This window comes from Epinephelus fuscoguttatus, linkage group LG1 (assembly GCF_011397635.1).
Source record: "Epinephelus fuscoguttatus linkage group LG1, E.fuscoguttatus.final_Chr_v1".
Lineage (NCBI taxonomy): Eukaryota > Metazoa > Chordata > Actinopteri > Perciformes > Serranidae > Epinephelus > Epinephelus fuscoguttatus.
In genome coordinates, this window is record NC_064752.1 from 9,778,781 (window position 1) to 9,789,081 (window position 10,301).

The following is a 10,301-nucleotide window of genomic DNA, read 5'->3' on the forward strand; positions in this document are numbered from 1 at the left end:
TTTGTGTTCATATTGTCATTGTCAGTTCATTTGAAAGAGGGTTCAGTTCTCTTTCTGGTCAGCTTCAGCCCTGACGGGGCCTCCGTTCTCTTTCTGTTCACACTATATATGATATATATTAACATAGTTTTGTTTTTACTTTGACGTGGCACTACAGTGCGGTTATGAAGCCCCTTACTTTCAGATGAACTTAAAATTAGACAAAAACCTCAGCCTTTCTGTGTTGTAGACTGTTGTCGTTTGATGTATTCTACATTCCACATCTGGAGACGTGTAGTATCTTCCTTGGACCAAACTACTCCTCATCTTGCTCCTTGCAAGCATTACAGGCTGATGTGTTTTCATCTGTTTTCGACAAAGTGAACCTGGAGGGGATCACGCATTTTGTTGTGTTTGCATGCGTGAGTCTGTGTATCCTTCTGTCCATAGCTAATCTCACTAACTACTGGACCAATCAGCCTCATATGTCATGTGCACATGTATGACTGTATGCTCGAGAAACCTCTGCAGCGATTCACAGTTGTTAAAAAAAACTGTTTCATTGATTGTTTCATAGCATCATTGACTCCTGTCCCCTCACTCCCGTTAACTGACCAGCGGGGAGCCGCAAGTTTCTGGTAACCGGCTAAGCTTTGCCGTCTGTTGCAGGCCACATTTTTTAGACATGATAGCATATGAATTAGTAGAGGGGAAGGGGAGTGGCATAGAATCAAGAGCATTTCTACGCTGACGTGTCTCGAATATAAAAGAAAATATGTGGCAAGAAGTGCCACTGTGATTACAGCCCTGAACACAACAAAAGCAAAACAATAGCGGTACCCTATAGGACTTTTTCCACAGCAGACATTTTGACATGTCACAGTGGGTAAAGCACACGTGCATCAGTTGTAGGGCTCAGTGTTATGATGTACTGGGACTCTTAAAAAGAACAAAAATAGAACAGAGCAATTATTAGTTATCACTGCTCACTGGTCTGCATAGTTAAGCCTTGCCATAATAGCTTATCATAGGGCTTAGGAGGTTATTCACTGAGTGCTGATGCTTTCTCTAGAGCACAAACTTCTTGTGTTTATTTGAATGAATACATCATTAACACCTGTGCTTTTCCGACTACAATAACTATTATATTATTGAAAACTAGGGGCCATGTCTTCCCCCCAGTATGTATTATAATTACTGCCTAACTTCCACCAGTGGTAGGAAAACATGACGTGCAGCTAACACATTGGGGTTTTTTTCACACCTATGTGAAGCTGTCATTACTTATCATTTGTACTCCAGTGAATTTGGTATCACACTTTCATAAAGTTGGAAAACTTGTTATAAGGAAAAGATTTAAAAAGAACAGTCAATAGTCTAGATCAGTGGTGTCAAACTCAATTTAGTTTACAGGCCTCATACAGTCCGATTTGACTGCAGGTGGGCTGGACCAGAATTGAATCATTTTCAGTAACTGCTTATCCTGTCGGGGGTCACAGAGGCGCTGGAGCCTATCCCAACAGACGCTGGGCGGGAGGCAGGGTTCGCCCTGGACAAGTCACCAGACTATCACAGGGCTGACACACAGAGACAGACAACCATTCACACTCACATTCACACCTACGGACAATTTAGAGTCACCTATTAACCTGCATGTCTTTGGACTGTGGGAGGAAGCTGGAGTACCGGGAGAAAACCCTCACGGGGAGATGATGCAAACTCCGCACAGAGGGGCTCCCCCACCCTGGGTTCAAACCAGGAACCCTCTTGCTGTGAGGCGACAATGCGAACCACTGTACCACCATGCCGCCTGATATGGTATAAAGGCTTCTGTTCCGTAATTGTTTCCTTTATATGCTGACAGAGAATTGAATGTGCTCATTGTGTGCACAAATGCAGGCACCTAAAGGCTTCAACATGCAGTTACTGTGGAATACAAGATGCTCCTCTGCAGGCTGCCTCATGTTACAAGATATAAAGAAGGAAGACATGACGTGGCGACTGTCATCCTGCAGCAGACCTAACTGAGTTGTTGTAGTAAGAAAAGTACACTTGTTACTAATTATATAATAATTGCTCTGTTCTATTTTTGTTCTTTTTAAGTGTCTCAGTAAGTCACGGCAGTGAGGCCTGAAACTGAAGCGCCTGTGCTTTTCCCTCTGTGACATGTCAAAATACCTGCTGTGACAAAGTTCTTTTGGGTCCCGCCATTGTTTTGTGTTCTCAGCTGTAATCACAATGTCACTTCTTCATATTTTCTTTTATCTCGGAGACACGTCAGCGCAAAAACACTCCTGATTCTGCCTGAGGAGACGCACCAGTCTGTGTTTGTGCACATAATTGTGCTGATGAAATGTTCTCACTTTGCATTTAACAGCTCCCTCAATGTTTTCCTTTTATGATCTTTCTATTATTATTATTACATGAACTATATTATACTACTATACTGTGCTATAGTATATTATATTATGTTGAGAAGTTAGACTGTCTTACTACATTATATAACATAATAGAAATTTAAAGGCAACACATTCCAGGTTAAAGTGAAAGATCTAAGACTTTGGACTGGTTGAATGTACTACCAAATTAACGGAAATTACATTGATGACGGCTTATGATAGTGAAACCAATATTAAGGTCCAGGGCAGCAGCTCTGCAGGACATCCCTGCAGTCAGCATGCCAATGACATACTCTCTTAAAACTTGTGACATCTGTGGCATCATGTTGCATGATCAAACTGCACATTTTAAAGCAGCCTTTTATTGTGACCACCCCACAGCACACGTGTGTAGTAATGTAGTAATGATGCTGTTTTGATGTGTATGATGCATCTTGATATGCCACACCTGTCAGGCTGATGGGTTATCTCAGTGCTGACTAATACAGATTTTTTATAAATTGATAGTGACAGTAGTAGCAATAGTAGTGGCGGTGGTAGTAGCAGTATTTTACTTCCCTATCTACACTTACGTCTGTCTTTGTGCTCCTACAGCATCGTAATTTCCTGTCTGTAGATCAACAAAGGTTTATCTTTTTTACCATCTTATCCAGTATTATCTTATCTAATCTTATCTACATTTCCCATAATGCCACTTTTAATTTGTTAAACCGTCTCTGCCTGTTTAAACAACCCCACTGCCGTTTTTTGGGCACAGGCTTTCTGTTTTTAATTTGCAGCCTGTAAGCCCAAACTGAGACAACCCTGATGACATCACTACGACATCATCAGGTCAGGGTTATTTTGCCAGACTTGACAAAGTTGCTCCAGAGCCACAGAGGACACTGTGTTCGCACATGCCACGGGAACGTCAAGGCTTCCTGCAGCGTTTTGTAGCGGGTAGGATGCCTTATATAAAGACGACCTCCACTCACGTCATAAATAATCAAAACCCTTTTTAAAAAGAAAGAAAAACAACTGACTCTTGCACATTGTCAGTCACTCATACTTTACTTTATGTAGACAAACAGAGCTGGTGACACACGCAGTCATAGCTGGAGGTACCAAGGGGGAAGCAGGGTACACGCTTCCCTGAATGTTCAATTTGTCCATCCCAATAAAAACAAATTTTATTCTTCAGACTACAGCATAAAATTATGCAAAAAAATGCACAAATTGGTGCATAAAAATTCACCAGAGTGCAGGAAATTAAGTTTTTAATGCTCAAAATTTTCTTGTGAGGACCCCCAAACCCCATGCTTCATATGTGTCCCTCCCCATTGTTACAATGAAACCTACGGCCTTGCACACAGCACATACCATATAATAACCTGAAGACCATTTAGGCCCATTTAACTGACGTCAATTTAACTGGACTGATCATAGAACAAGTTACCACCTCCTCACTACTCCTCCTGAACGTAATGTGTGGATGTAGTTTCTATTAAAGAATAACCAAGACTATCTGAAAAACAGCAATCCTTAACCTGCTTTTCCCAGGGGCCACGTTTGTGAAATATGAGAAGGCCAGGGGCCGGTTGCAGCAGCTGTGTGTGTGTGCAGGAGTGTTTTTGGCACCTTATGTATATAAAAAGTAAGAAAATAAAATCACAGTGTGAGTATTTTCACTGAGATTCAGAAAACTTGCCGTCCCTGCGATTTGGATAATATTTTGATTAACTGTGCAGTCCTGTTGGGGAGCCACCCAGCACCCTGTCTGGGGTCAGATTCACCCCGCAAGATGTACAGTAAGTTGAGTATCACTGATGTAGAATTTAGGTTTGGCTCGCAAGACTTGTTTCAAAATGCATATTATCTGAATCCTTAAGTTTTCAGATATAAGAGCCTGATATGGAACAGCAGTCGTGTAAAATCTGTGAGTTTTTTGGGGAAACTGACAGTGACTACAGGCAGTTTCGTAACCAGTGAATAAAAATCTGTGAAAATTGCAAAAGTAAAATAAAGTTTCTGTCCTCAGGTTTTATTTAAATCGAACCATATCACTAATCTGATGTCACAGGGGTCAAGGATTGATACCTAGATTGTGAATTATTTACAAAAGCGACATAATCAATAAAGAGGCAACTATTCAGTGAGCTCTTCAGAGCATTTTTCCCCTTTTTAGTAGAATCAAAGACAACCACACTTTGATGCTCACATCATCACCAGGACTATCGATTTGTCTTATGATGTTTTAGGCCTATACTTATTTTGCTCAGTTTGGTTTGCGTCTGCAATGTTGAAGATGCACACGACTTCAGCCTCCATTACTGTATCTTCTTTATACAAATTCAAGCCTCTGTTTATTCCAGTATGGCTAACAGTTCTCCTTCAGCTGTCCTGAGGATGTGCAGAAAAGAGATAGAAAGCATTGGTTGTCTTACCCTCAGAGAGATGAACTTTGATGCTGACGTTTCCGTGGATTTGTCTTATTTGTCTCCTTCACCTGTGGGACTCTGCTCTCTCTCACACTGTGTCCCACTCTTTTTTTTGTGTGTCTCTAGTGTGATGACTGTGTGACAGGCTGATGAAAGTTACAGGTTGCTCTTCTGTGTTGCCTCCCCCAACTGGTTTTGTTGTACTCAATTATAGGACAATGTGTGCAGTGGATTTTCACAAAACAGCAAAATGTTGAAGAAATAGAGCAAAAATTTGGAAACTCAGTGTTGCACAACACTGCTGGTTTTGTATGAATTAAAAGAACAATATATATTTAATTAGTGATCTTTGATGAGGTGCATTTTTTGACAGAGCCAGGCTAACTGTGTCCCACTGCCTCCAGTCTTTATGCTAAGCTAACCACATCCTGACTCAAGCTCCATACGTTAATCGCACACATTAGATTAATATGGATCTATTAATTTGAGAAAGAAAGCAAATAAGCTTACTTTACAAAATGTTGTTGATCTTTTCCTTTAAACAGTTTGACCAGCCTTTGTGAAGCTTGTAATGTTGTGGACACTGTGATAGAGGACAGTGTCTGTTGTCATTTTGGGGACATAGTTGGTGTTGGTTGTACAGTACAGGACTGCATTATTCTGAGAGGTCTTTCTAATATTTATCCAGCTGAATAACTTTAACCCCGAAAATCCTCAAGTGTATTATTGCATGTGAAGAACACAGTCTATACATCTTTTAGATTATAGGCACAGACGCAAACAGGTTGTGTGAGACTGTCGTTGAGCTGCTTCAGAAACATGCTAATACATACGTACTGAATGTACACACGTACAGATGGAACTGTAAAGGTCATGATGGTGCATGCAAATCTATATAAATTGGTGCTGAATGTAACTGAACAAGAATAACTTGACTTTTTGCTTTTACCTGCGGGAAAGAATGTAAGCCTGCAGGAGAGCTGGGGGGGGGGGGGGTTAGACAGCAGGAGGAGGAGGAGGAGGAGGAGGAGGAGGAGGAGGAGGACTTTATGATGCATCTAAAGAGGTGGTGAATGTATTTAACATTTACTCAACTACTGTACTTCAGTACAAATTTCAGGTACTTGTGCATCATTTGAGTCTTTTCTTTTAATGCCACTTTCTATAAATATTGTAAATTTCACTTCATTACTTTTAAATTTGTTTTGCCTTTTATATGATAGGTCAGTATTTAACCGTGAAAGGGGGAAAGAGAGGGGAGATGACATGCAGCAAGGGGCAGGCTGGAACTGAGATTAAGATTTGTGCATACGATACACATGAGGAGCTTATAAAATATGTGTTCACACAAATACAGCTGAAACAGTTAATCAATTGACAGAAAATTAGTTTGCTACTAATCTGATTGTTGTAAAGGAGCAGTGTGTAAGATTCAGGAATATCTGGTGACGCCTAGCGGTGAGGATTGCAGATTTCAACTAGCTGAAACTTCTCCCAGTTAGGATTCATTCAGTGTTCAGGAGGTTTTAACCAGGAGCTGAATTGGCCCTTTGCTAAGTCCCGCCCCCAATTTTAGAAAGTCTGTTACCTCCTCAAAGCTCTGACGCACGATTGTTTGGCAACACCTTGCTCACTGTCCTCCTGGATTAATTCTTCATATCTTTTCACAATTAATATTTTTTTTCACAATCTATAATTATGTCATCATTACTGACCCTTCACTAAATCCCGCCTCTGGATGCAGACTGGCCAATCATAATGTAGCATCGGGCCAGCTCAGACCAGGGTCCGACAACTACACAGCTGTGCTCCATTGACTCTAAGGCAGTCATTTCAGATTTCCTTCACTGTCAGGCTGGTTTTGTGGATTTGGAGCTAGATGTTGTGCCTGGGGCACGTCGTGTATTAATGATACTCGTTACCTGGAGAGGTTGGACAAAGATATACGTTTCTTCCCTGTTCCAAAATCAAACCCTGAAAAGTGTAGGGTTAGCTAGCTGGCTACTGAAGATATAGCCTACTGAATGTATACACATGCTGCTTTTGCTTTGTAATGATTATAACAGTGAAACAAAGACCGACCCTGCTGTACAGGAACCAGTGAAGGGAAGCAGGGAAACTTTGCTGACATTCAACCAGCTCTGTGTCAGCACAGTGTGTGCAGATGAACATTGTTTGACTTCCCCTGGAGATCCCTGCCTGTTCGGCATTGGAGGTCTGGGCACTGGCAGTGGCACGGGGGTAAAGTCAAACACGGTTCATCTGCACACACTGCGATGCCACACAGCTGGTTCAGTATATGCAAAGTTTCCCTTTATATTCATTGTCTTCTGTGGCGATCAGCAGTGATGTGGTGGTTCACTTTTACACTGTGATCTGTAGCCTATAGTTCGACTTTAGCTTCTACTGTAACTATCTTTGTCTTGTTAACCTGTTGTTGCTGCTGTGTCAGTTTGACATCCTGGATATATCCTTCAAACACAGACTGTAGACCCCTCTGTCTGCTTCTCTCTGGAATTACTGTTTAATTTTTTAAAAAAATATGATAATATTTCTTCAGGGAGCACAGTTAGTTACAGTGTGGGCTCCATGCTTACTCTGACAGCCTGTCAGAAAGGGGCTTAGTGAAAGGTCAATAATCCACAGAACTCTCTTCCTCTCCAAAGCAAACAGAGCAGGTATTTTAAACTGGTGAAAATGAAATACAGCAGTTTCATGTTTGAAAAACATCTGTCAGAGAGGGGCTGCCAGCTACGGTGGCCAACATAAAAATGTGAATGTGTTTATCTTGTCTGCTGTGGGCTACTGTAGAAACATGATTCTTATTTTACATCATTTAAGCAATATCACATGAGAGGAAGTGATGTTAGGCCTGCGGCCTCGTGCCTACGACCGAATCACAGCCGTGACGATATCACAGTACAACATCACGAGCTCGAGTGTGATATTGCTTTTATACAACAGTTCAACAGTTAAATAAGCAAGTTGAAAAATGTTGAAAAATGAGGACAAAATAGATAATTTAAGCATTTTATTTGTCTTCCGCCAACAAAAATAGTTCCCTCAGGACTCCGCTGTCACCGTTGCTATGTAACGCAGACATGGTGCGCCAGGCACTTACTCTTTATACACATTTATCTGCACGTTTCCATTAATTGTGCAGCCGGTGAAATAAGTCTGTGGTGACTGCATGGTGGACTGTGGCTTCACAGGCACAGCCGACTCTGCCTTCTGATCTGACAGTATGTTGCTTTTCTCCAAGTCATTGAGCTCCGATGGATGTGTGCTCAGATGGATTCAGCTTCTCCTCTCCCTCATCTTCCTCTGATGACCATTCTTAGTTCAATTCCAAACTTATTTTAGGAAATAAATCCATATTTTTGGACTGCTGACCTAACTGACACTAACCGCCAGTTTTGATTTGATTGTTGATTGCAATCAGCTGTGAGGCGGAGTGATACATACACAGTGAAATAACTGTGATGTTGTACTCCAATATCATCACGGTTTTACTGTCTCTCGACCAATCAGATTGCAGGGCCGGAACTAACTGTTGTATAATACCTTTTAAGTCATTTTTCATTAAAAAAAAAAGATCCATGGTTCCAACTTCACAAGTTTGAGGATTTGATTCTTTACCTTTAAATTGTTATGATAGTTTAATTTATGTTTAATGATGAGGTTTGGACTGACGGTTGAATAAAATAAATATTATAAATGTGTCACTTGGCCTCTGGGTAACGATAATGGCATCTCTCACTATTTTAAGAATTTTAATTAATAAGAAACAAATCAGTAGTATATCTATAATGACAGCAATCTTAAGTTAATCACTGCAATCAACTACAACAGCAAAATCCTTCTACATTAATATAATAATAATATTAATATTAATAATAATCTAATGTTAGAATATATGATAGTGTGACAGTCACAGGGACATTTATCTGTATTGAGTATTTTAAATATTTAAAGTACATTTTCCTGATTATACTTACATGCTTTAAGACTGTAGGACTTTTACTTGAAACAGCGTATTTTTACAGTGTGGTGTTAGTGCCTTTACATGCAGGATCTGAATGTTTCCTCCATAGCTGGTCCTTGTATAAAGCAGTCGGCTGTTTGGGTGCTTTGTGTGTTTGTTTTTGCTGTTTGTTGCCCTCTAGCTGTGTAACAGAGAATGAGTACAATGATGTCAACATGATTAACATCAACAGCACGTCTAAACGGTGAGCAGAGACAGCTCGACACAGATGAAACACTCTTGCCACACATAAAAGTTGCTGTTTTCCCGAACATAAAAACTGTGTCACAAACAAAATGACTCCTTGTATGTTCATGATTTGATGCAGTAAAGTCCAATAAGATCTAAAAAGTCTGGAGAAGGGGCATTGGTGGCTTAGTGGTAGAGCAGGCGCCCCATGTACAAGGCTGTTGCCGCAGTGCCCGGGGTTCGAATCCAGCCTGTGGCCCTTTGCTGCATGTCATCCCCCCTCTCTCTCCCCCTTTCACACTTAGCTGTCCTGTCCATTAAAGGCAAATGGCCCAAAAAATATCTTAAAAAAAAAAAGTCTGGAGAAGCTGTACCAGGAAATGTAATTTTAAATTTAGCAGCCAGAGGAAGTTCTGAACGCTGAAGTTGGGCGGCTGAGTACCTAAAGCATCGATACTGCAATACTAAGTCTTGTTTTGAGTATCAGTGCTGGCACCAGTAGTCTCATGCTCGGCATTCTTCTTGTGCTGCACTTGGTTATTACCAGAATAGTAAAAGGCATGCTCAGTGTTTAGAAAAACAGTCAGTGGTAATGAAAATGTATCTGTCAATGTTACGTTGCTTTAATATGTGCTGATGTGTGATGTTTTGTTAACCATCATGTACGTTTTGTCATTTTCTCCCAGCGCTCTGTCTCTCCCTTCATGTATGCCCACTAGCTGAAATTATATTTTAACAGAGTTTGAATCTGATATGTTTAAAAAACAGCAGGCAAAAAAAATGTTATTATTGGTGCTTGAAAAGTCATGGAAAAGTTTTGAAATTTTGTCCATGAAAATGTGAGGGACCCCTGTTTAAAGCATATCAATTATGCATAACATTTGGTCTACTAGTGTGATTGACGATACCTTTAGGTCATAGCCTGCTCCTCCCCCTGTCGAAAGAGCTCAGTTTAACAGATGTTGATCTAAGACTTTGTTTCCATAGCACTTTCTGAAATTTTGTTTTTATCGATACACCAACTTTTCCACCTCAGTCAAGCATAAAGACGCTTTTAATGAATTCTTGGTGTTCCCTAGCAAATTGAAACTGTTTCTTCCACTCTGCAACTCTTTTGTTAGAACGTGAATATGCAGCCATGCAGCTCTCTGAATCTGGCTTGCATGAATTTGTTGTATCTTGTAATAAAAACTAATTTCATTGGTTTAGTATTTATATTTGTTTTTTTAATTTGTCATTCTCAGGCCCTGTCTACATGTGTAGCCTATGTATGTTTTTGTAAACAGATATTTT